Consider the following 27,081-nt stretch of genomic DNA (forward strand, 5'->3'; position numbering starts at 1 on the left):
GCTGCTTGTTCTGGTGTCTGGGTGTTTCTGCTTCTTGGAGGTGTTTGTTGCTTCGTGAGTCACTTGCATTGGCTGCACACAGAGCTTTTTCCGTGTCTCAGGGTCACGCCCTCTGCAGGGAGATCCTGAAATGGTTCCTGTTTTGTGGCCTGGTGCCAGAGAGCACAGCGTCCGTCTTAGCATCGCTGGTCACAGGGGGCCTGCTGACAGAACCCACCACGCGTCTCAGTCCTGTCTCTGCTGCTTCCTCACGGGGCACCATCCTTGGGCAAGTCAGCAATTTCTCTGGGTCTGGGTCTCCCATTTGTAAACTGGAGGTGCAAGGGCAAGGTTTGAGGAGAGGCCTATGATGCGGCGAGAGTCAGTCCCTTCCCTCTCAGAGCGGACTGGGCCTGGGGCAGTGGAGACCACCGGGACTGATGTCGTATGGGGCTCCCGGAGTAGAGGAAGCCAGGTTCTGGGCTGGATTCTGGGGTGGCCCCAGGACTGTGTGCGTTCCTTCTGCAGAGCATCCCAGGGCAAGGCGGGACAGAGGGTAGGGCTGGGGAGGGGCCTGGGGCAGGACCCCTAGTCGGCTGCCTCCTGTCTCCATTCTCTGGGAGCAGAACTGCAGGCTGGGGGAGGCTGCGCTCCCGCGAGGGTGGGAGCCTCCTGACGGTCTGTGTTGAGGGCTGGCTCCAGTTGTTTCCATGGATACCGGGCGGTGGTGACTAACCACCAGTTTCTCACACTGATTTGATTGTCCCACGACTCCGCCCGTCTCCCTCCCCAGCTGACAACACTGTCCTCCTCACAGCTTCTCAGATGCTCCAGCACCTGGTCTGCACCGGTGGGTCCTGGTCAGGTGTTGGCTACACTGTAGAGGGGATGCTTTCAGATCCTCCAGATAATCGCTGAGCAAGCCCCCGCCCCAGTGCCGAGCTGTGATGTGCAGGAAGCTCTTGTGGGCACGAGGGTGATGCCCATCTGGGAGACAGCCGCCAGGCGGCACCGCCCACTGCTGTGCCCCAGAGAACCGCATACCCTCATTGGGGAGCAAGACGCTGTGCCTAAACTCTCTATGTGGTCTGTCTGACCTGTGCAAGTCTTCAGGTCATAATTACCATCCCCCTGTTACAAATTGGGTGCTAGTTCTAGAAGGTCTTACAAGGTCTTCATAGAACTGTTCGGCTTCAGCTTCTTCCACACTACTGGTCGGGGCATAGACTTGGATTACTGTGATGTTGAATGGTTTGCCTTGGAAACAGACAGAGATCATCCTGTAGTTTTTGAGACTGCACCCAAGTACTGCATTTCAGACTCTTTTGTTGACTATCAGGTCTATTCCATTTCTTCTAAGGGATTCTTGCCCACAACAGTAGATATAATGGTCATCTGAGTTAAATTCTCTTCTTTTCAGAGCTATTTGTAAGGCCTCCTCAGACAGCCATTTTGCTTTTTTGCATTTCTTTTTCCTGGGGGTGGTCTTGATCCCTGTCTCCTGTACAATGTCACGAACCTCTGTTCATCAGGCACTCTGTTTATCAGATCTAGTCCCTTAAATCTATCTGTGACTTCCACTGTATAATCATAAGGGATTTGATTTAGGTCATACCTGAATGGTTTACTGGTTTTCCCCACTTTCTTCAATTTAAGTCTGAATTTGGCAATAAGGAGATCATGATCTGAGCCACAGTCAGCTCCTGGTCTTGTTTTGCTGACTGTATAGAGCTTCTCCATCTTTGGCTGCAAAGAATATAATCAATCTGATTTCAGTGTTGGCCATCGGGTGATGTCCATGTGTAGAGTCTTCTCTTGTGTTGTTGGAAGAGGGTGTTTGCTATGACCAGTGTGTTCTCTTGGCAAAACTCTTATTAGCCTTTGCCCTGCTTCATTCTGTGCTCCAAGGCCAAATTCTAATCCCAAAGAAAGGAAATGCCAAAGAATGCTCAAACTACCGCACAGTTGCACTCATCTCACATGCTAGTAAAGTAATGCTCAAAATTCTCCAAGCCAGGTTTCAGCAATACATGAACCGTGAACTTGCAGATGTTCAAGCTGGTTTTAGAAAAGGCAGAGGAACCATAGATCGAATTGCCAACATCCGCTGGCATCCTCTTTGGATCATTGGAAAAGCAAGAGAGTTCCAGAAAAACATCTATTTCTGCTTTATTGACTATGCCAAGGCCTTTGACTATGTGGATCACAATAAACTGTGGAAATTTCTGAAAGAGATGGGAATATCAGACCACCTGACCTGCCTCTTGAGAAATCTGTATGCAGGTCAGGAAAGAACAGTTAGAACTGGGCATGGAACGACAGACTGGTTCCAAATAGGAAAAGGAGTACGTCAAGGCTGTATAGTGTCACCCTGCTTATTTAACTTATATGCAGGGTACATCATGAAAAACGCTGGGTTGGAGGAAGCACAAGCTGGAATCAAGATTGTTGGGAGAAATATCAATAACCTCAGCTATGCAGATGACATCACCCTTATGGCAGAAAGTGAAGAAGAACTAAAGAGCCTCTTAATGAAAGTGAAAGAGGAGAGTGAAAAAGTTGGCTTAAAGCTCAACATTCAGAAAACTAAGATCATGGTATCTGGTCCCATCACTTCATGCCAAATAGATGCGGAAACAGTGGAAACAATGGCTGACTTTATTTTCTTGGGCTCCAAAATCACTGCAGATGGTGATTGCAGCCATGAAATTAAAAGACGTTTGTTCCTTGGAAGAGAAGCTATGACCAACCTAGACAGCATATTAAAAAGCAGAGTGATTACTTTGCCAGCAAAGGTCTGTCTTGTCAAAGCTATGGTTTTTCCAATAGTCATGTATGGGTTTGAGAGTTGGGCCATAAAGAAAGCTGAGCAATGAAGAATTGAAGCTTTTGAATTGTGGTGTTGGAGAAGAATCTTGAGAGTCCCTTGGACTGCAAGGATATCCAGCCAGTCCATCCTGAAGGAAATCAGTCCTGAATATTATTGGAAGGACCGATACTGAAGCTGAAACTCCAATACTTTGGCCACCTGGTGCAAAGAATTGACTCATTGGAAAAGACCCTGAGGCTGGGAAAGATTGAAGGCAGAAGAAGGGGACGACAGAGGATGAGGTGGTTGGATGACATCACTGACTCAATGGACATGAGTTTGAGCAAGCTCCGGGAGTTGGTGATGGACAGGGAAGCCTGGCGTGCTGCAGACCATGGGGTCTCAAAGAGTTGGACACGACTGAGAGACCGAACTGAACTGTTACAAATTAGGAAACAGACTTGTAGGGTGTTTGTTGCATGAAGTTACAGGGAATACACAGATTCCTGGATGGGTGGACCCATCTATCTGCACTCAGGTAAGTTAGACTTGATCCCTGCTGGTCTGATGCAGGTAGAGGAGCCCAGGTTGGTCAACAGACCATCTCCATGCAGCCTGGTGTGCTTGCCGGCTGTCCTGGAAGCAGCGGCCAGAGGCAGCCCTGGACCCTGACGCCTGCAGCCACCTGTCCAAAGGGGTGGGCTTGGGATGAAGCAAAGCTCACAGCCCCGATAAGGCTCACAGGCCTCCTCAGGGACAGAACCACCGCAGGGTGCTGTGGGTTCGTCATGTCTGAATGTTGCTCCATCTGCCTCAGTGGCCCCTTGTGCATCGTCCACCTCCACCCAGGAGTCTGGACCCAGGCGCGCCAGGCAACCAGCCTGTCCTGTGCCCGAGCTCTGGCTGCTCCTGCCCTCCCAGGGCTCTCGGGGAGACACGCCCCAAGTCCTGCAGAACGTCCTCTCATCGAGCTGGTACCTGGAGGCCTCGGTGGGGGATCATCAGTTTGTTTATGTCATGAGATTCGTGGGCGAACAACCGCACTTGTGTCTTTGGACTCACACGGCTGTGTGTGGCCCAGGCTTCCCTGGCAGCTGAGCTGCCTGCTGACCTCCGTCTCCTGTTGAGTTAATTTAGTGATGGTGCTGGGCTGTGCGTTCTCCCTCACGGCCCACGTCTCCAAGCAGCTGCGCCCGGGAAGAGGGTCAGCACTCAAGCCCGCTGACCAGGCCGGGTGTGTGGGGCCGGGTTTACCAGACTTTGGTGAGTCCCAGACGCCAGAAACCCAGATATGATCCTTGGGTTGGGGAGATCCCCCTGGAGAAGGAAACAACCACCCACTGCAGTATTCTTGCCTGGAGAACCCCATGGGCAGAGGAGCCTGGGGGTCTGCAGTCCGTAGGGTCACACAGAGTCAGACACGACGGAGCGCTTGTCAGCAGCAGAGGCTGATGGGCTGAAGACCCCTCCCTGGTGTGGTGGCGAGTGGTCGTCTGGTCTGAAGCCCGGCTGGCCTCGTGATGGGTTCAGGGAAGCCAAGGGGCTGAATCATTGTCTCTTTGGCCCCTTTGCCAAATATAAATGTGTAAGTTGATTTTAAAAGGGGGGAAATTTATAAAAGAAGAAAAAACATGCAGAATGTGTGTGTTTCCCCCCCTGGGGATCTTGGGAGAACTTTCTGCAACTCTCCTTTCTCACTTAATGACATAGGCTGGGTCTCCTTCCTGTGCAGATACACAGCTCCATATGGAGCTGCAGCAGTCTTTGTAACCCCGGGTAAGATGTGTGTAATTCATTTACTCTTATCTTTTGATGGACCCTTAGCATCTTTTGCTATTATATATGTTGTTGCAACAAATATCCTTTTTATTCTAGTGCTCCCAGGAGCGAGTCAAGCTGGAAATTACTTATTTAAATTTAGCAATCTCTTTAAAAAAAAAACACCTTATATTTTTATATCATACTTGGAAAGACTTTCCTCATTTAGCTTACATTTTAAAAAATTCTATTATTTTCAGGGACTCAGTTGTTTTAACATTGAAATCTTTTATTTATCTGGAATTTCTTAAGGTGTGAGGAATGAGGCATGGATCCACCTTTTCTTTTTCCAGAAAACTGCCTACTTATCCACAAGGTACTTAATAAATAATCTGTCTTCATAAATAAGCAATGCCATTTTCTCATATGCTTAGGAAAATCTTTGAATTCTCTTGCATTAATCTGTCTATCCACTAACCAGTAATATCCTCGTATGTTTATTGTAAGTGTACAGTGTATTTTAATATTGGCTTGGATAATCCTCTTCAGTGTCTTTTCCTTGCATTTGTTCCTTTGTTTATTTAAATATTGTGGTAAAAAATCACATAATACAAGTTTGCCATCTTAACCAAGGGTGCAGTTCAGTGTGTTAACTCTATTTTTATTATTATGTCAAAGATCTGTAGAATTTTTTTCGTTTTGTAAAATCAACCCTATACCCATTGAACATCTTCCATATATATTTTTCTGACTTCAGTAAGAGCTTGTATGGCTCACTTTTTAAAAAAGAAAACTTCTCTAGATCTTTAACTGCCTTTTTGAGCCCCCCCCATTTTTGCCTCTTTTATATAATTTTGCTTCTTTTTTTTTCTTGACTGAGCAAGCTAGCACATGATATACTTTCTTCATTAATTATATCCCCTCTCTCTTTTCTAGTTCAATAATTCTTCTATCTTTATTAATTTTTTTTCTTTTTGCCTGATTTCAGTTTATATTATTTTTCCCTCACTTACTGGGTTGGACATTTAAATCATTCATTTAAAATTTCCTATTATTAGTATAGTTTTATGGGGCTATGAATTTTCCTATGATTTCCATTTCCCTTTCCTATAGTATGGCTTTAACCATATTCTGGTATTAAAATTTCTCATGTTAGATATTTTCAGGCATTCTGTGATTTTAACTTGTTTCATCTTTATCTCAAGAGTTGTTTAAAACATAGCCTTTTTGTTTTCCCATTTGTTATGACTTTCTAATAGTTTAGTACTATTCTTACCTCTTAGAATTCACTGAGATTTCTTGGTGGTTAATTTTTTGTGTCTGACTACTCCGTGGACATTTAAAAAGGCAGCTTATTCCTTGTTTTAAGTGTATGGAGTTGAAAGGTGTCACCTGGCTCTACCTTCCCAATTTGCTTACGGTTTTAAGATCCTTCCTTATTTGATCTCACCTGGACTTTGATAGGTGAATTGCAATTACTACTAACATGGATCATCTTCACCCTGACGGCCTTCTGTCCATCAGTGTGACACTGTCTGTCCTGTGATACGTGCAGTGTGAAGGCTGATGGGCTTTAGTGCATAAATGTCTTCATTCTTCTCCCTTTGTTGTGCCTTTTACCACTTAAAAGTGTCTTCGTCTGTCTCCTCTAATGTTTTGCCCTTTATTCAGTCTGGTCTGATCCTATAACTCCCATGCTTGCTTTCCTTTTGTTTGACTGATGTATCTTTGCCTCTTGTTTTGGCTTAAACATTTGAGAATTACTCCCCGCCCTATGTGGTTCTCTTAGATGAAGCATAGAGCTGAGTTTTGTTTGTGATCTAACTTCAGTGTCTTTTTCATTAATAAGTGAATTTAGACCACCTGCATTCTTTGATATGGCACGTGTGTTTGGCCTTAACTGTCATAGATTCTGTTTTGCTTTCCTTTTTTAAAAACAGTTTCTTGACTTTTGTGATCTGTGTCTTCTTGGATTTGTTTTGTGTGTGATTTTATTTTCTTCGTCCTCTCTAAGCTCTGCTCTCTTGTTTCCCCATTCCCCCATCCCCCTCTAAGGCTATGCCTGCCTTATTTTTCTTATTTTCTTATTATTCTCTGAAAGTTCATTACCAATGCAGGTTTGTTTTTTTTTTTTTCTTGTATAGAGCTGGAGTGTAAGCTCCACAGAGAGAGAAGCTGGTCTTCGCCATACTCTCAGAACCTGAAACTGTTACTGGGACGTTTCAGTGACAGCTGAACATATCAGCTGGATAAATATTTGCTGAAGGGATTAATAATGCAACCTTCACAGTCTATCTCAGAAGCAGGTAGTGTCATTCTTGTGCTTTAGGGGGATGGGGATAGAAATGCAAAGCATCCTCAGGGTCATTCAGCCAGTGAGTGGCAGAGTGAAGACAGGAGATCAGCTGCTGTGACTCCAGAGTCCATGCTTTCCCCATTTTTGTGCCTCTCGGAATCATATGATGAGCTGGTGACCTACAGCTGGATTTCAAGCCTGGGTCTACTGACTTTTAACCAGAATTTCCACAGGCTTTTAGAAGTGAATGTAAGGATAAAGAAAAAAAAGGAGGAAGCAGTTGTGTTATTATTGACAGACCTGCAGAAAAGTTGTAAGCACCGTGGTTAGAATTCTGAGAGTCAGTAGCTGGCTTGGTGTGCCATCATCCCAAACTGCATTTCCTACAAACGAGGACATTCCCTTGTTTCACCGCAACACAGGCGTCAAAATCAGGAAGTGTCAGTTCCATCAATACCACCCAGTGCGGAGACCTCATTCAGGTTTCGCCCTCATTCGGGTTTCGCCAGTTGTCCCAGTAGCGTCCTTTGTTCCTAAAGGTTCTGGGTGGGGTTCAGAGCCGCTGCTGCCTTCAGCCAGCATGTCTCTCGCCTCCACTGGTTTGGAACAATTCCCGTCTTTGGCTTTTGTTTTTAACCTTGATGCTTCCATATATTACCATGTGGCCACTTGTGGAATGCCCTCAGCCTGGACTCGGGTGATGTGTCCTCGTGAACAGAGTCAGTGCCCGTGTCCCTGGCAGGAGCCACACCTCTCAGATGGCCCGTGAGCTCCGTTTGTCCCATGGAGACAAAGGTGCTGGCCGCCTTGCTCCCCTGACGGCGCCGCCCGCCAGCCTTCCCTCCTGTCAGGCTCCTTTATAATCACTGAGCATTCTGTGGGAAGGTGCTTTGAAACTTTGTGAACACCAACTACTCATCATACTTTTCTTTGTCCTTTACTCTGCATGGAGTCACCCTCCCCTACTTTACGCAGTGGATTAAGCATGTTACCATGCTTGTTCATTCTGACGCCCCGTGGGCGCTCCGTCAGGCTGACTTCTGTGCCTGTTGACACGTCTCCATCATCCTCTGAACGCGCCCTTGCTTCCTGGCACCAGGGGTCCAGGTTCAGCGTCAGGTACTGCTCTGACAGCGTCCTTTTTCTCAAGAGGTCTCGGTTCCCCTTAGTGAGGACCAATGTTTAGAAACCGAGAGGCAGGCGGGAGGATGGGTGTCCCTCCTGGGGAGTTGCTACTCTCCAGCCTTCTTGGAGCACGGCGCCCGAGGACGTACGTGGACACATGAGGACAAGCTTGCCCACGCACCCTCAGTGCCTCCCGTCTGTGCTGCCGGCCACCAGCTCACTCTGATTCCTCTCACCTGTCCAGCGCAGCAGGGATCCTTCAGGCTCGTCCCCTTCCCTCGCTTCCTTGGCGTTGAGCAATTGGCTTCCATTCTCTCATGGAACTGCCAATCCACCAGTGCCCCCGCTGTGACCAGCTTCCCACCTCCGCCCCAGCCCTGCCCCATGCTCAGCGTCTCAACCTCTTGACACTGCATGGGCGGATCCCAGTGGGGTGCAGATGCCCTCCACGCCCTCCTGGTCCCCCATTCCCCTGCCCCGACCCCCTCCCTGCTCCTCACGCCGCCTGCCCCCACCCCGTCTCTGCTCCCCTTACCCCTGCGGGGGGGCGGGGGTGCTCAGCTATTGGTTCCCCACATCCCAGCTCCATCTCTTGCCGACAGCCCAGCCTCCCCCACCCCCCGGTGCCCCTTCTGCTGCCCCTCCAGTCACTGCCTTCTGTGCTGCTGCCCGAGGTGTCGTAATAGCAGTGGTCCTCCCTGCCCCAGGCCGTCCGTCCTGCCAGCCCCTACCACCAGGGACAGGGCCAGAAGGCCAGCCTTTGGGGTGCAGGCTCCTCCTGCAATCACGTGGCTTCCTCGTATCATGCAGAGCACCTTGAAGGCTGCTTCCCATCCAGAGGGGCTGTGGGGGCTCCTGGGGGGTCGTGCCCACTTCCCTGGTGGCCCATCCGAGCAGCCTTGCCTGCCTTTCCTCCTCCGAAGCCCAGGGCCCCTGTGGACCTGGCCCCGTCGGCTCCCCTGCACCGGCCATCCTCAGCACAGTCATAGCACACACCAGCCCATGTGGGTGCCCGTGCTCTACACGTCGGCCGCCCCAGCTCCGCGCCCTCGGGTCGGTGGCGCCTTCATATTCTTCTTAAGTTGCCCTGTCTCGCCATCTGAGGTGGAAGCCCTTTGAGTACAGACACAGGATCAGCTTCTCTCATGTCCCTGCCTCACTTGAGAAGATGCTGGAGAGTGCATGCCTGGTTTTCAGTCCACAAGGTACTCACGGGTCCATGTGGCCTCAGAGCCTGGAAGAGGCCCTGTTGGGGAGATGGCCCGGTCGTCCCGGCTGACAGAGGACAGCCGGGGGCATGCTGCCAGGAGGGGGCCTTGCCCGAGGTTTCCCTCCCGGGACATCAAGTCCAGGCCTCTGACTCTCTCTGCCCTGCTGCCTGAGACCTGGAGCCCAGGCGTCAGGCCGGTGACGGCTGTGCAGGCCGCTTCCGGGGAGTGCAGGGGGGCACCTGCCAGGATCTGGGCACGGGGCGGGGCGGGGACCCCAGTTCCCCCAAGAAGAGCAGGCGCTGGTCAGGAGGCTTGAGCTGTCTTTTCGCGGAGCCAGGGAGGGGTTGGTGGGGAGCGGGGGGAGACCAGGGGCGTCTGCCTCTCCTCGGCCTTGGTTCCAGCTCCCTCACCTCCACTTCCGTGTGGACTTGGGAGGCAGTGCCCTGGGCTGGAGTCCTGGCTTCATGACCCCAGTGACTGTCTTGAGCTAAGGCCTGGGAGAGGGCCGTGAGGATCAGCAGCCAACCGATAATAAATGTGAGCCTGCCGTCCTCCCTTGGCCCCACACGGTGTCTCTTAGGGCTCTCAGGCCTGCCCTGAGTAGCTAAAACTCCAGCCCCGTACCCCTGCATACCGGGACAGGGTGTGGCCTGACGGGATGGTGCCTGGGCGGATGGGTGACTCAGGCGGGGACCCGCGTTTGAACCCCCTGTGGCAGGTGGTGCTGACCCCAGGGCCTCGATGCCTGAGTCCTGGCCAGGAACCACTGGGCTTTCTGACTATCCTGGGTTGTGTCGCCGCTGCCCCAGATCCCAGCTTCTATTTGCAGACCTCCCCGGGAGAAGGCTGTTCACTGCACGCGCCGGCAGGCCCTCCATGTCTCACCAGTGGGTGCGTATTTTTAGCTGCAGCATTCAGACCAAGGCTGCCAGTGAGACGGTGCGTGCGGGGTGCTTGTGGTGGTGGTGATGGAGGGGGTGCCTTCGCCTTCCCCATGTGGACGAGTCTGCCATCTCAGCCTTTCTCAAAGGCCAAAGCATCTTTTCTAGATGTGCCGGTGGAGGCCTGGTCAGTGTGGGCCTCCTGCCGGAGGCTTGGGTGAGGCAGCAGCAGGGTGCCCGAGTGGGGAGCTGGCGCCTGGCCCTGCCCACGGGCACAGCAGCTCAGCCCCCTCCCCACCACTAGAGGGAAGGGCCTCACTGGCCATCTGGCCCGCCTGGAGGCCTGGCCCCGGGCGTCCAGGCGCAGCGGCCCAGAGGCTGCTGGGGAGACCGAAGGGGAGCCAGGTCAGTTACAGCGCAGCCAGCACCTGGGGGCTGTGCCGGGTTCCTGCAGGGGGGATGTCTGCTGAAGGAAGCTCCCCCCACCCCTGCAGGGGACTGCAGGGGAGCTGCTCCTGCTCGCACCGGGAGCGGCAGGGCCGGGCTCTGGTCTTGTTTTCCCAGCCCTGCGGAGCCGTCCGTCTGAGGCCCACCCTCCCTGGCTGCAGCGGGAGCTGGGCCGTACGGTGGCCCCTCACCCGTCCGCTCACCCCTCCTCTTGCCCGCAGGGCCCGTTCATTTCTTCACGGGGAGCCGCGTCCTCGGCGAGCTGGTCAGCATTCCAGGTGCTGAGCTGAGCCCCGGGCTCTGCAGGAGCCGAAAAGGGCCTTGGGAAGCGTCTCATGTATTTGTTCTCCCACTTGGCATTAAGTTTAACCAATTCCTGTTGGCTTTTTCTCATGGAGAAGATGAGCCAGATGACCTTCCATCTGTATTTTTGGAAGTGTCTGCTGAGATAAAGGCCCAGGCCTTGGGTGGGGTTTCTGGTTTCCCCATCAGAGGAGGGGCCCTGGGGCTGTGTCGCCGGCCTCCAGGAGGTGGGGGCAGACCCCTGGCAGCCTGTCCCAGCTCAGCAGTGTCTCAGCCCAGGCCAGACGGAGTGAGGCCTGCTAAGCACAAGGTCGGGCAGGGGGAAGGGCCACTGCGCATGCGTTTGCGTCTCAGGAGGCCTGAGGGACGTGGTGGGGCTGTGCAGAGCTTGGGCCTTCCTCATGCGGGGGTGGCCAGGAGGCAGGGGTAGGAGGGAGCAGGCACTGGCCTTCCCCTTGCCCTTGAGGCCTGGCCTTTGAGGAGCGCTCAGGGGCACAGGTGTCTCCGTTTGGTGGGTGGAGATTCAGCTCCCAGTTCTGACCACTCACCCAAGATCGAGCATCTGGAAGTTGGGGTGGGTCAGGGCCCTGGTCTCACCATCCCAGGGCTCCTTGTACCCCGGTGATCAGCCAGCAGTGGGGAGGAAGTGCCTTTTCCTGGTGCAGGGACAGCTGGGTACCCCACGCCGACGGCCTCCATGGCCTTGCCCGGAGCTGCCCTCTGGCCCCTCTGAACAGCTGAGCAGACGGGTCCCGACAGGTGGGGTGGCCTGACTGGGTCTCCTTCCTGTCCAACTCGCCCATGGGTGGTGGTGTCTGAGCCAACCCCCCCACAGCCCAGGCTCGGAGGGGCACGTGTCTGGACGCAGAAGCTCTGGCTTCAGTCGTGGGCCCAAGTGACCATGAATAGATGGTTCTACCCGAGTGCTCACTCCCTCCTCTCCCAACAGTCCTTCCCTTGGGCGGACAGCAGGTGGAGTGACGGACCACGTGCACGGCCGTGACCGCGGAGACACCCTCGGTGGAGAGCTTGTGGGAGCATGGGTGCAGACGGGGCCCCTGCCTCAGGGTCCTGTGTTCGCAGAACTGGAACCGGTCTTCCTCTTGCGGTCTGTCCCTTGCGGTCTTCCCTCTTGCTCAGCCGCCACCAGACAGGGCTACTGGCTCTGCTCGACTTCACCCTCCATTTCTGTGTCTCACCCACGTTATTTGAAATGTGCTAAATAAGCACAGAGCAGATGCTTGAAGGAGAGTGTTTGAAATTAAGCTGTTTAATTTCTTAGGAAGGAAAGGAGGTCTGGAAGCAAATGTGGGTCAGCTCAAGCTGCAATGCTAAGAGTTTTGGGGGGAAAAATAACTCCTTCCCATTTGAGGGATGGACAAAGGAAGCCATCCTTTAAAAGGCGCTGGCTTCAGGGCCACTTTGAAGCCAGACCTTGAGCCTGACAAGGCAGCTTCAAAGACTCCGCTGCTGACCTTTTCCAGGCGGCTCCTGACAACATCCTTCTCCCCGAGGCCTTGGCCGGTGCTTCGTCACCGGACGGTTGATCGAGTCCAGCAGCTGGAAAAAACCAGTCGAGTGACCTTCGCTCTCGGAGATGTCAGTTTTCTCAGAGGGTCAGCCCCATGGCTCGAGACGCCTTTCCCCAGCCTCCCTTGGTGGTGGGAGATGTTCAGATCCTGGCGGAATAGAGAAATGCAGGGCAGCGCGCCGTCTGCCGGAACCACAGCAGAAGCCGTGCACGCGGGTCCTCCTCCTCGGGTCTGAGGCGTCTCCTTGCAGAACCACAGTCTCTGGGTCTAAATGGACCACGGTCCCGGTTTACGGGGCTGAGTGGGAGGTTAACAGACACAGTGTGTTCCTGGCATCTGTCTAGCTGGGGTGCGTGGTGCACATTACCTTCTCAGCAGCAGGAGCTGATCAGACTCACAGATCGGCTGAGCTTGGCCATCGTGTCGAGGGCTCCTGAGTCTCTGTTCCCCTTTGCAGAGAGCTGACCGCTTCCTGCAGGTGTTTCACCCCTGTCCACCCAAAGTGCGCTGTTTCTAGTGGAAGAACTCCGGTTTCTTGAGGGTGGGGCAAAGTTCCATCATAACAAGGCACCCAAGGGCGGGATGGCAAGGCAGACATGATCGCTGTGCTTTGTCACAGAGGAGACCTGGGCCAGAGACTCAGAGCACTGGGCAGAATCCCCCCGCCTGTAGGTTCCAGCTCGTCCCCCCATCTAGCTTGGATGGGCAGCAGCAGCCCCTCTGGGCACGCGTGGAAACCCGCTCCTCCTGACGGCGTATGTGGCCCTGATGGAACGTCCAGGGGTACAGCTGTGGGAAGGTGCCAGAGAGCCACTTCCTGCCAGCCTGCGAGATGCCCGCTTGCCTGGGGCCACACGGTTTCTAGGATCTGCAGGCTGCGTTGTCTGCTTATTTCACTCTTGTTAAGAAGCAGCTGTGTTCAGGGGCCCGGTGGGGGCAGGCCCCACAGCAGGAACCCATGGCTCTGCCAGAGGCCTGGAGAGAGGCCGTCCCCAGGCACGGGGACCAAACCAGTCAGAACCTGCTTCCTGGGCACTCACCGTGAACCCAGCTCGGGTACTGGCACGGGGGTCTGGGAGGCTGGGCTGGTAGGAGATGCTGAGGGCAGTGTAGCCTGGCCTGGTGGAAGGAGCTGGGCCTTGGGTGTCCTAAGCCTGGGTCCTGGCTTATCTGAGGACCTTGAATGTGTCGTGAGGACTGTTGGAACCACCCTGTACTCGGGGCTCGGGACACGGCATCAGAGAGGCTCAGAGCCTGGTTTCAGGGAGCGCTTACCACCACCCACCCTGCCCCACCATCGCTTGTCCCCCTCAGCGGCGGGACAGCACCAAGGCGGTGCGGGCAGTCAGGGAGCAGGGCGGGCAGGCAGTAGCGGGTGGGTTTCCTGGGGAGGGGCTGGAGGAGGTGGGGGCAGTGCGGGCCTGCGGATGCTGCGTGTCAGGGTGGGGCTGTCCATGGGGCCGAGTGCCTGGAGCCCAGACGGTGAGGGGCGGCTGAGATGGGCGAGCACCAGCTCCTGTGGCCTGGGCAGGGGGCGGGGCTAACTGTTATCCTTCTCCCACCTTGGCCAAGCCCCCGGTCCAGCGGGTGATGAGGCATCTAGAGAGCCCAGATGCGTGCGTTTTGTAGCAGGAAGGCGCGGGGGCCCCACCTGTGGGCCTGTTTTCTTTGTGAGACAAGAGGGGAGGTCGGGTCACGGGACTGGGGGCACCATGGCTGCTGGAGGGCTGAGGCGTAAGGAAGTGTGTAGCTGCGGTCCAGGGCACGGAAGGAGCTTGGCTGCAGTCAGAGCTCATTAGATACATGCTGAGTTAGTGCAGGGGGAGGCGGGGAGGGATGTGGTCAAGACAGGGGCAGATTTGGTTCCCAGAAGGTAAAGTAGGGAAGGGGGAGGGAGGCAGTCACCCCGGAGCGGAGGCTGTTAGGTACCACGCCTGACAGACGGACGGAAGCTTCTCTGTCCCTCCACCCAAGCTGCCGGAGAGTGTGGGCAGGGCCTGGAGGGACCGGGGAGCAGGTGGGGCCTGGAGCAGAGGCTCTTTCCTGGACTGTGTTTCTGGCGGGGGGGCAGGGTGGGCACTGTGACCCTTGCCCAATTCTATTCCCTGCTCCCCGCCACCTTGAAACCAGGGAGAGGACGCGGATGGGTCGCACGGCCTTGTTGGGGTGCTCACAGTCGGGGAGGCTTGGGCGGTGGCTGGGAGCGAAACTGCCCTCATCGTCTCTTCCTCAGACGCAGAAGCTGCCAGGCCGCCATCAGAAGGAAGCGTGCATTTGCCCCGCTTTCCAAAGCTGTGGTGCATGGTCAGCCACACGCCTTTTCTATTTCTGGAAGCACGAACTTTATTATGCAGAAATCCAGCCTTGCTTAGTAAGCACCAGAAAGCCCCAAGTTCACTAGATGTCTCTCTGGGTCACAGGGAGGCGAGCAACACCGACGGCTACTCCTGAGACGGGCATGGGATGGGCGCCACGCCGTGGAGAGGCCAGTTGCAGGCCCCTGTGAGCCCTGAGCTGGGCGTGGGGCTCAGACCACACCGCTGCCTGGGCCTCCGGGGCTTGGGTTCAAGTCAGTGTCCCCTGTGGGCTGTGGCTCAGGCCAGTGCTTGGGGGACAGGACAGGGGGCCCCGAAGTTCTCACAGGGTGCTGAGAACAGGGAGCTGCGCCTTGCCTGGGTTCCGTGAGAGAGGAGGCTGAAAGTAGCCATGGGATTGCAACGTGCAGAGCAGGGGGAGAGGTTTCTAGAAGGAGACAGTGGGGTGAGCAGGGCTGAAGGGTGGGGCTGGCAAGGTGCTGACCCACATCCAAGACCCCGACGACCACCCCCCTCAATGCCTTCTGCTCCGACAACCACCCCCCACACCTTCTCCTGCCCCGGCGACCACCCCCACGCCTTCTCTGGCCCCAATGACCCCCACACCTTCTCCGGCCCTGACGAACCCCCACGCCTTCTCCTGCCCCGACGACCACGACCACTCCCCCGCCCCCGACACCTTCCGCGGGGCGTCTGAATGGACGGACGTGCGAGTGTGAGCGTGGACGCACATTCCCTCCCACCCGGTCCTGTCCCTCCGGTTAGCCTCCTCCCTGTCCCTCAGCAGTCCTTTCGGGCAGGTGCCAGGTTGTGACTTGGGGAGAAATTGCTTCTGAAAGCAAGCCTGTCTCATTTACAAGTGGAGCCAGTGCTCAGATAGTTAGTGCTGTTGCTCTTGAGAAAAGTTGGTGAGAAAAGGTTGGTTGAGAAAAGTTGCTTGCCCACCGCCCACCCCCCACCACGTCTGGTGCCTTTGCTGTTGGCCTGCGTTCCAGGTGAGCCTGGGGAGGGCCGGTGGTATCTGCACAGCATCTCCTGCCAGAGCTCAGGCACCATCCGGAGTCGCGGGTTCCCTCATCGCCTCCTGGTCCGGGGCAGCGGGAGGCGGCACCCACGGCCCTCTGAGGTCGTTTCTGGGACACTGGTCCCAGGAGAGTTGGCACTGGTCCTGGGACGTCCCAGGTGGGGGTGGGGGTTGGAAGAGGCACGTCGAGATGAGGCCCCAGGCACATAGCTGCCCGCGGGGTGAGATACCCGACCGGATGTCTGCACCCCACTTCCCACGGACCCCCTGCCCCTGGAAGCCCGGGTCCTTGCGATGTGAGAGTGTGGTGGAGAGGGCTCCTGGAGTGAGGTGGGCCGATCACACTGAGACGGGGAGGGGCCTGCACTGGGCTGTCACTCCCCAGGATCTTGTTTCATCTCTGTGACCCAGGGAGGTGGGGAGAGAGTCCACGCTGCAAGTGGAAGGAAGTAGGGACTCAGGGAGCGGGGTCAAGGTCAGAGGCATGTCCGGGCTCCCACCGAGCTCACGGCCTCCCAGCCCTCTGGCTCTGTAGGAGGCTGCGCTGGTGGGGCCTGGCAATGGGCCGGGGATGCTGGGTGGTCACCTCAGGGACTCGCCTGTCTCCCAGGCTGTGGAAACTGTGCATCCGAGGGTGGCCCCAAGGCACAGGGCCAGTCTGGCCTTCCAGGAGGAGACGGCTGTTTTCCGGGCAGCTTCCAGATGCCCCACACCTGATGGAGCTTCTTGGGTCCAGGCCCTAGGCTGGCCACTTCAGACTCACCAGAAGAGCTTATAGGAGGGGATTGCTGGCCCCCGTCACATGTCACATCCTTACGTGTGGCTCAGGAGTGGGACCCGAGTCTGCACATTTAACAGGCGGCCAATACCGCAATTCCCACGAGCCGAGCTGGGGCCCTGCCCCTCCCGTCCTGGGTCTCCGCGCGACCTGTGGCTTTGGGGACGCCACTGCCACGTGAAGCTGCTGAATCCGAGGCTCAGGGAAGCGACGTGACTTGGCGAGGCACTGGAGCCGGGATGCGGGCGCCATCGGGGCCCCAGAGCCGAGCACCGGGCACCCCGTGACTCAAAAGGGCTGTGGGGTTACAGCCTGAGGCTCTCAGCAGAAGGCCGGAAGGCCCAGAGGAGAGCCAGTACCGAGCGGCTTCAGCATCCTGGTTCAGGACCTTTGGGCCTGATTATTTGCCCTTCCATCTGCGGCCCAGCTCCTGGCTACAGGGTCACTGGGTAGGCCCAATCGTCTTCCCGGTGTGCTTGTGGAGGAGGCTGTCTCCTGCCTCTCGGAGATGTGAACAAATAGTGGTTTAATAATTGATGCCCCCATCTCAGGAGCACCGAGCCAGCTGCATCTGCAGGGGATTGATCACCCCGCGGAAGGAGCGGGCAGCCCACCCAGAGCCCCGGGGCCCTTCTGGCTCTGGCTTCAGGCTGGCAGGAGGGGGCCAGGTCGGTGTGACTTACAGGGGTGGGGGTGCCAGCGTGTCCTTGGTGTCCACTCTGTGGGGCTCAATCAAGACCCAGCCCCGCCAGCAAGTGTTCTGAGAGGTCAGAGCAGGGGAGGATGGACAGAGGAGATCGTCAGAGCCGCCCTGTTCCCACCTGACCGTGTGCAGGCCTCGAGCCGAGCCCTCCTTGTGAAGGAGCTGCCGCCTTCACTGCGACTCTCATCCCGCCAGGGCTTAGAGAGGTCACATTCCCTCCCCAGAGCCGCGTGCCCACGTTTGATTCTGGGTTCCTGGCTGGGCCCCCCTTTACCAGGGGCATGCTGGACAGTGGACACTGTGCCCGGATCACCCACACGTCCTCCCACCTGCCTCAGCACCAAGGGAGACCCTCTGTGAGCAGCCCTGCCCAGGTACGGGGTGTAGGCCAGGCCATGGAGGGCAGAATCGCCGCCCAGACCGTGCAGGACCCCAACCAGGCCTGTACCGAGCTCTTAGCACCTTTCCAGAACTAGAAGCGTCGTGAACGGTGGCATCTGCGACCTGAGGCTCCAGGGAGCAGAGCTGGCCCTTTGAGCCTGACTCAAAGAGAACGAGATGATTTTGGTTCTTGATGTTCCACAGCCGTCAGGGGAGTGGAGAGATTTTTCACGTGTTGGAAGAGCTCAGTTGACAGGGATTTCTGAGCACAGTGAGCCTCAAAACCCTCGGAGGATCTGACAAGCTGGGAGAGCGATGCATCTCCTTCCCCAGAATGCTCAAAGACACAGCGTGGCCAGATGTGTGCATTTTCCTGGTTTACTTGTTTTAACTGCAGTGAGACCATTTGCTCTAAGAATTAAACCTAAACAAAAATATTAAACAAAACTCCAAATAACATTTACATATTTTGTATATTTGTTGTGTAAGTTATACGTAATCAGTCTATGTGATGTTTACCTATAATTACAATAATTAGGTGGCATATGCAATATTAAAATATTAAACATCCCCATATCTATTTAGAAGTAGAAATAACAAAACCAGAGCGAGTCCCCCCTGCCTCCCGTTTAAGGTCACCCCTGTGGGGGGCCGTCACTCTGCTCCTGCGCGCCCTAACCACGGGGGTCGCCTGTCCCCAGGTTCCCGGTCAGCGCGGGGCCTGCCCACCCTCCACCTTTGGCTTTCCTCCAGGTCTGTGCCCCCCTCCCCCGGGCCGGCCCTGCCCTCTCCTGGTCCTGAGCATCGCTGACCCGGAAGGAGGCAGACACAGCCTCGTGGCTTTGGAGCCGGCTCGCACCCTCAGAGAGACAGTGGCCGAAGCCCTGTTGACTTGCTCACGGATCGTTCATCTGTTTGCTTGCTCGTTGATTCAGCAAGCGGCCCATGAACCCCTGCCTGTGCTCGGCATAAACCAGGGTCCGGCCTTCTTGTTCCATCTCTCTGAGAGGCGGGGCAGACAGATGCCTGAGTCCCTGAGTCTCTGCCCCGGGGGATACCAGGGGGGAATCACGGGGACGCCTTCCTCGCTCTTTGGGGAGGAGATCTGGAAGGTGCTTCTGAGCAACTGTGCCCTGATCCCTGGACCACCCCTGGCTGTCCACCCCACCGGGACCTGGTCTGCCCACGGGAGACCCCGTTCCTGTCTCCAGGGAGGGGCCCTGCACACCCACATTCCCACTCAGGGGGCACCATTGGCAGATGCTGAGCCTGGGGCTCGCTGACCACACCGGCTGTGATGGGCAGGCCTTCCCAGGATGGAGGTGGCACCTCAAGGTGCTGACAGGATGGAGTGTCAGCTCAGGAGTGTCCACGACAACCTCAGGGGTGGGAGGGAGCTTCAAGACGGAGGGGACATACGTACACTTACTGCTGATTCACGTGGCTTCACGGCAGAAACCAACACAATATTGCAAAGCAATTATCCTTCAATTAAAAAGAAATTTTAAAAAAGAACCATCCACGAGATGCCTAGATCAGAACCATTCCCGGGAAAGAAGGTGCAGAGAATGCTTTGGGGCTAAGAACATGTGTGGCCTGTTGAGCAGCTGGCACAGACGCTCGGCAGGTGGGAGTGGGCAGGGGTCTGCGGACAGCCGTGTCTCGCCGCCTCTGAGGGGCCCCGCCCCACTGCCAGGTCCACCCGTATTTTGAAGGATTGTGGCCCAGCCTGTTCAGTGAAGGGTGATGAACTCATCTTCTCGTCTCATTAATCAAAACCACAGACTTGCCAGCCAGAGCGGCTGCCAGCACGTGGTAACTGGTGTCACCGCGCGGAGCCGCGTGCGCTTTAGCCGCGGGGAGGAGGCGTGCTGTTTTCTTAGGTTTGTGCTGCCTGATGGGGGACAACCATACAGTTTCTAATGGGCTGTTTAAAAGTTGAAAATTATCACCATTAATACTGTCAGTGCCTCCAGGAGCACTCTTAGCTGGGAGCAGCTCCTAGCTAGGAGTTGGGCCTGGGGGTCGCTGGGGAAGGACCAGGACGCAGAGAGAAAACTGTTGGAGACTCGGGCACTAGGCACTCACCCTCCTGGAGATGTATGACCACGATCGTGCTCACTTATTCATCAGGTTTTGAACACCACATACCACGGCGTATAACTGAGGCTGTGTTATCTATTTAATATGGCAAATTATGCAGCCATATTGTAGAGTCAGAACAGTTCCTCGGCAGTTCCCTCACGATTATGAGGAGTGTGACGGAGTTGCAGACCCGATCGGAGCTGGGTGCGAGGAGATGGCCCGCTGTGCCCCTCCCCTCCCCTCCCTGCTCCCTGGCGCGCTTCTCCCACAGCTAAGCAGGCAGGGCCGGCCGGGCCGCGGGCTCCTGGTCAGCGTGCAGCTCTGCCCATGACGGGAGCCGCGTCCTAGGCACAGCTGGGCGGCGTCCGCTTCCCACGTGCGCTGGGCTCCGTGTGGGGTCTCGGGCCCCAGGAGGGCTGTCTTTTCCTCAGCTATCTGGACGAGTGCAGAGGAGAGAAGCAGGCCCTCCAGGAATCTCCTGCCCGAGATGGGCTCTGGGGACCAGTGGGCAGGGGCAGGTGTGCCCTGCAGTCACCTGCATGGAGAGTTACGAACGGAGCAGAGGCCTGATCCGGCGTGATCACGTTCAGTGTTTGATGTCCACGGAGCACCCTGTCCTGAGCAGACCTGCCTCCAGCTGGCGCACATGGTCAGTCTGGACCTTCAGCCTGCATGGGGCCGAAGTTGCCTTGTCAGAGAGGGAGACGTACGTGCTGAGCCAAGGCAAGGCTGCTTCAGAAAAGGAAACAGCTCAGGACACGGTTGGCCTGGAGCTCAGGCCCCTGGGTCTGGAGTCTCTCCGAAACCCACTAATTCATCCAAGCCTGCAAATCTCTATTTTGGGGCCTTGGAGATACAGAAACACTCGTACATATTTATATGGAGAGGGCTGAGTCTGTACATTTCTGTCTTTGTATAGAGAGATCCGACTTTAGACGCATGTGCACACATGGCTGTTGCATGGGTCATGTTCCTGAGTGTGTAGTCTATGCGGTGTGTCCTGGTTCTCACATCAGTGGAGGGTTCTCTTCTCCAGGCTATTTACCAGGTCATCCATCCGTGTGTCAGTGGCCCTCTGGTGCACGTGGCTCTGCGCGCACACATGCATGCGTGTTTCACTCACCTCCTGTCATCATGTAACACGGGCTTCAGGTCAGGGAGGCCAGATGACGACGCTTCCTGGGCAGACGGGTGGGTGGCTTGCGAAGTGAGTTCCATGCCCGTCCTCCCGTGATGCCCGCATGGTGCCCCAGAGCTGCTGATAGGTGGGCTCGCAGGGTTTGCCTGATACCCCAGGGGCCCAGCTGTCTGAGTGAGGCTGTCAGCTGCCGTATTCCTATCGCCTGTCACTGTTCTCAGCTCCCTCCCTCGAAGCCTGCTGAGAAAGCACTTTCCATTGAGTGATCTGCCCACCAACTTCCCAGCGAGGGCCTGCAGAGTGTCTGAAATTCTCCATTGGGGACCTTGCTCTGCCCCTGGAGACCAAAGTCCAGGCCCTAGCATCCCAGGGCCCCTGCTCGGCTACAGGAGGCCCTGCTGTGGGTCAGGAGGGGCGGTGGGTGCTGTGTCGGTGGTGGTCCTTTGTGCTGGAGGGTCTTGAAGGTGACCCTGTCCCCAGGCCTTCCAAGGGGGACACGGATGCTCAGCTTCGTCCCTGGGTGAGTCCAAGGCTGTCTTTTCTGTTTGTCTTGAAGGATGATGTGGGGCTGACTGACATGCTTGCTGGGTGCAGGGCCCTGTGAGTGTGTGTGTGTCCACGTGTGTCTGTGTGTGCGTCATCCGGACGGACTGGGTCGATCGACCCTGTTTCTCCTCCAGGATGGACACAGGCCCTGCTCTTGCCTCGCCTCGGCACTCCAGGTGATCACGGAAGAGTGTGTGCAGTGCATGTGCTTCCCCTTCGCAGAAATTGCTGCTTTTTTTTCTGTTCGCCGTGAGCCGCAGTCAGCTTTCTTGGCAGAGGCCTTGTTTTTGGAACACGGGCACGTTTGCTCCTGAGGGGCCCTCCCCGGCCCGCTCTGAGAGGTCGGCAGCATCGTCCTTCCTTGCTGGGAGACTCGTCCTCCTGTGTGCCCGCAGTGACGGGGTTTGGGGACCCCGTGGGGCCGGATCCTGGCACAGAGTCACCTCTTGATGGGTAATCGATGAATGGATGATTGAAAGAATGAATGTTTTGATTGACTTGACCAGGTAGTTTCAGTCTCTTCTTAATGAATTTGGATAATCAATCTGTCTGATTAAAAAGAGGTACTGATTTGATGTATTGGATTCACAGACCGCACCGTGTGATCGGAACTCTAACTGGTGGTGCCCACCCCTGGCCTCCCCAGCGGGCAGGGTGGGCCTTGGTAGCCTGGAGGGCCGAGTGGCAGCAGAACTGAGAGAGTGCCCCTGCAGGTGCGGCCCCGAGCCGGTCCCCCAGGCTTGGTCCCCTCGAGTTCTCAGACATCCGAACGCATCAGCTGGCTTCCAGCGTGTCTGAAATCCTGTTTCTTACCCAGATTAACCAGAAGTCAGTGAAATGGTTGCATTTTCTTTCCAAGACCGTTAGGTGTGTGTGCGAGAGAGTTGGTTTCTTTTTTAAAAATGAGTTAGTTTTTGACTGCACTGGGTCTTCGCTGCTACGTGTGAGCTTTCTCTAGTGGTGGTGAGCACAGGCTACTCTAGTTGCGACGCTCAGGCTCCTCACTGCGGTGCCTTCTCTTTGCGGTGCCTGCTCTTGGTGCAGACTCCGAAACACGTGGGCTCAGTAGTTGTGGCACACAGGTTTCGTTGCTCCACTGCATGTGGGATCTTAGTCCCCGGACCAGGGATCGAACCCATGTCCCCTGCATTGGCAGGCTGATTATTAATCTCTGGACCACCAGGGATGTCCCCAAGAGTGAATTCCCTGCAGTGTTTTGTAAATGTCTTCATTTTCACTGTGTTCCCACAGTGATGTTTTCGTTGCACCTGCTCTGCTAATCTCGGGTGTGGCTCAGTTTGTCCCACCAGAGTCCTGGGGACCTGAGGTTTGCAGGCTGGTGAGGACCGTGGGGACCTGGAGCTGGGCCGTTGGTTGGAAATGTGGCAGAAGAGACAAGCGAATAGCATCCGGGTCGCCACCCTCCCACAGAGCTGGCTGCTGTCACGGGGTGACACTAGGAGCTCCGTCCAGTCTTGGGTTGGTGGTTGGCTTCTCTAGGGGCCCACGTCCATACCCCTTCCTATCAGGACTATTAAAAGGCCCCCACTGGTCTCCTCCAGCTTGAGGCCTTCACAGACTTTCCTGGACTCTCCTTGTGACCCTTGGGGCCCAGCCCAGCCACTCCCTCCAGGTCTCTCTGTTGACCGGGTCCCAGGTAGGTGATGCACCTGGCTGCCACAACCCTGCCCACACCTCTCCCTGCCTTCCCTACTTGCTCTTTGAGCTGCTGCCGCCTCCAGGAAGCCGTCCGCGTCCCCTGTCCTTGATGTGCTCCTCGTCCCAGTGCTCCTTCCTCTAGGATGAGACTCAGGGGCTGACTCAGCTGCCCACATGCCAGGCCGTGAGCCCCCGAACACGGGGACCGAGTCTGCAGTGGGCAGAGGCTGCAGGTCATATCCTGTAGTCTGAGGTGTGGCTTCTGCAGCAGAAACCTCAAAATAATAGTGGGTGAGATAAAGTTGAGACATCTCTGTCCCACGGAAGCCAGTGGCAGGCAGGCCCAGGGTGGTGCGATGTGCCCAGTGCCAGGGGCCTGGACCCCCCTGCCCCCGCCCCCCACCTGGCTGCAGCCAAGGATTTCAACGGAAGGAGGAAGGGGAGGGAGGAGGCACTGCGGGCCTCCGTCAGGAGGCTTCCAGGAGTCTGCACAGACCCCCTCTCTTTACATCCCCCTGGCCAAAGTTTAGTCCGAGCGTCCCTCCTGCCCCCAGCTGCCAGCCTCAGTGCTGGGGGTGGTGGGACTGGTCAGGAGCATCCTGGCACAGTCAGCCCCGCCTGTCCTGCCGGACACCTCTGTCTTCCCCTCCCGGCCTCGGTGTCCTCATCTGTAAAACAAGGAGTGCTCACGCTCACCTGCTGGGTTTCAGGGCGTTAGATTGGACACACCTGTCCCGGGGCCTGGACACTTAAGTGTAGACTGCAGAGTGTTGCCCGGTGACCAGCAGAGGGACGAGCGCTCTGAAGCCTGTCGCCCCCAGGGCGGGGAGGAGGTGGTGTCTGCTGTGCTGTGCACTGAGGACCTGGCTGTGGTGGGACACAGCCTGCACCCCCCGCCCCCTGGCCAGGGTCAGCCCTCCCTGCATCCTGAGCCCTCCTCTGACAGTCTCCTCCTGCCTCCCCGTGCTTCAGGAGCTGTGATCATGGCCCCGGGCAAGAAAGCAAGAGAAAGCGTTGGCTCCGTTGAGCACCGTGGAGCGCCCGCCGATTGTGTTTATTTGTTGGGGCTGCGGTGAGGTTGTGTTTGGGGGGGGGGGGCACCAGCTCTGGCAGGAGGGGGCGGGGGTCCGCTCTGCCCTCCAGTGCCCCCTGCTCACTGTGGGCAGGGCTGGCGGAGGGAGGCCTGGCTGGAGGGCTCCTCCCAGGACAGAGCTGGGCAGGAGCAGACTATCAAGCAGCTTGCCCCAGGCAGGACGCCCGCCCTGGCGGGAGCACTTAACAGGAAGAAGGAGGCGCAGCCCCAAGGCCAAGCAGGAGTGGGATTTCAGCAGCCAGGAAAGTACCTGCCCCCAGCTGTCCAGCGAGGCTGCAGCCTGGCCACGTGGGTATCAGACAGCCTTTTAAACGCACAGCATGGAGCTTGGGGCTTAGAAGACCCCCAGGATGTGGTGGTTGCATTTGAATTCATCTGTGAGTGTCTGGGCTCTGGATGAAGTTGATTTGTGTTTCCCTGACTCTCCTGCTTTCCAGGTGGCACCAATGGTAAAGAACCCGCCTGCCAGTGCAGGAGACTTAAGAGACTCGCGTTCAACCCCGGGTCAGGAATATCCCCCTGGAGGAGGGCATGGCCACTCACTCCAGTACTCTTGCCTGGAGAATCCCATGGGCAGAGGAGCCTGGTGGGCTGCAGTCGATGGGGTCACAAAGAGTGGGACACGGCTGAAGCAACTTAGCACGCACACCCACGACACCCTGCTCACCAGGGTGACCCCAGGATCCCACACTGGATGAGGATGCTGGCGTGTCAGCCTTGCCTCTGGGTGAGAGGCTGAGGGGATGAGGGTTTTGGACTGTGGGCGGTAGAGGAAGGCACCGCTGTTCCCTAGCCTCACCAGGGGCCTGTCTCAAACTACAGGCCTAGAGAAGCCATGCGATGCCCCCAGGGCCACCTGCCTTGTCGGGAGCACGGCCAGCAGCCAGAGGGAGACTGGTTCCCAGGCTCCTGTTCCTTCCACTCCTGGACAGAGCAGGAGGTGGCCAGGGGTCCTTCCGCAGGAAGCAGGGTGTCAGGAGGGCCTAGATGACCCCCACACGACCCAGCCGAGGTCACCCAGGAACCGTGGTTGCTATGAATTCCTGCCCCAAGGGCACTTCTGGCCCAAGACCAACGGCAAAAAAGGGTCGTTTTCAGCTCCCTGCTGGCTCCCCCGCTTGCCTCGGGCCTGCAGGCTCTTGCGCCAGGAGGGCCCTCGGGGATTCCTGGGTTGGCTGGCAGCACCTGGGCCCCCTGGCATTCCTGGGGAGCTGTGCCAGGTTGGCCCAGCAATTGTAAGAAGCTGCATTCAGGTTTGCCTCAGTGCCATGACTACCACGTCGCACGCCGTTAAAACACCTGGTAAAGGATGACTAACATTCACTCGATTATTCACTCAGCAAATATTTATCTGTGCTCTTTGCCCAGCCGTGGGTATATAGTGGTGCCGGGTCCCATGGCATTTCCAGGCCTCTGGCCTGAGGTTCTCCAGCGCGGGGTCGGGGCTGGGGACCACTCCCGGGGGCCGTGCCGTGTGCACGTGTGTCTGGGGCTCAGGCGGCCAGGTCAGTCAAGCTTCGTCTCCCTTGCGTTCGGTGGGAAGCAGACACCGTGGGGCGGCACAGTAACTGTTAAGAGCCCCGCTTCCTTTGGCACCTGCGTCTCAGAAAACGGAGCCCACTGGAGACAGCACAGGGCAGGCTGCGGAAGCCGTGGGTCCTGGGAGGGAGAGGCCACCGGTTTTTACCCCATGTCCCCAGGCCTGGTCGGGGGCCGGCCCTTCTCATCTCGGGAAGGCACCGTCATTCCCTTGAGAACACTCCTTCCTTCCTCCTTATGGTGTTAACTGAACAGGAGACACCCAACAGAGCCGGCAGTTTCCTGGGGGAAGTGGCATTTCAGGGGTGCCCTGGCGGAATGAGGAGTGGAGAGAATACTCCTAGGGTGCAGCTAATGGCAGGAGTGTGGGGTGAGGCCCGTGTGAAGGGCTCAGACTCCCTCCAACAGTCACTGTCCAGTGGACACACACGAGGCTCCTGTAGGCTCAGGGCCTTGGTCTGCTCACTGACCGCTGTCCCCAGTGTCAGCCCCTGCGGTGGTCGCCTGTCTGGTTCCCTCTCTCTGCGTGGACGTCACTTGTTGAGAGCTGTCGCCAGCCCCCGGGGTGAACGGGATGCGCCCCGCCCAGACCCTGCTCTCGCTGTACCCACTGCTCAGCCGGTGTCCCACGAGGGCAGGACCATGACGTTCACCTCCTCTAAGTATGTCGCCAACACCAAGAGCAGTATCAGGCTCACAGCATTCACCCTGTGTTTGTTGGATGCACAAAGGAGCCAGTGTCGCAGGGACCCAGACAGGCACGGATGGCAGAGCATCTCTAGACCAAGATAACAATGTGAACAAAGGCCCACGTGGGCCGCCCCTCTTGTGGTGCATTAGGTGTTATTTGGAAGGTACCGCACAGTCCTTCTGTTACAGTCAGGCAGCCCCCGGAGAATGTGGCTGAGTGTATTCTCACCAGCCTGGTGTCGGCTCCCTGTCGCTGCAAGGCTGGCTGACCTGGGGCTGCAGCTGCCCGCCCGCCCACCAGCTGGCAAAGGCCCTGAGCTCCCCTTAGCAGGGCTGGAAAGAGGGCGGAAACCGACAGTCAAGCTCCCAGGCAACCCCTGGACGTCCAGCCTCATCCACAGGAGCCGTCCGTCGGAGGTAGCCGTAAATGTGCATTTGAGGGCCGAGACTGTTCAGCGGCCTCCAGCTGGGCAGCCCCTCTGAGGCAGAGGTCGCTGTGGCTGCCGAGGGTAGGGGGACGTGTCTGTTGTCACGGCCAGCAGCCTGGTTCTGGGGTGCCCCAGCCCCCAGGAGGAAATAGGCTCACATAATGCCAGCCAGGAGGCCGGCCCCGGGAGGCGCCGAGGCCCCAGGTCCAGCGGCGGCAGGGAAAGGAAGCTCTTCCCGGGGCGTCTCCGAGCAGCCGGCGGGAGGGCGTCTCGCCCGGTACGGGCCCTCGGGTTCGGTCCCCAGGGTTGCCCCGCGTGCTCACGTGCCTAGTTGTCCGTCCCTGTCCGCTGAGCCAGTGTT

The 27,081-nt window shown here is 56.8% G+C and overlaps 1 protein-coding gene across 5 annotated transcripts in view; it reads left to right on the top strand.

Annotated features, from left to right (window-relative positions):
• The window catches only part of TRAPPC9 (trafficking protein particle complex subunit 9), a 393,547-nt gene that overhangs the window by 306,439 nt on the left and 60,027 nt on the right, over positions 1-27,081 (top strand). The window lies entirely within an intron of this gene.

This window comes from Odocoileus virginianus, chromosome 15 (assembly GCF_023699985.2).
Source record: "Odocoileus virginianus isolate 20LAN1187 ecotype Illinois chromosome 15, Ovbor_1.2, whole genome shotgun sequence".
In the NCBI taxonomy this organism is placed as follows: domain Eukaryota; kingdom Metazoa; phylum Chordata; class Mammalia; order Artiodactyla; family Cervidae; genus Odocoileus; species Odocoileus virginianus.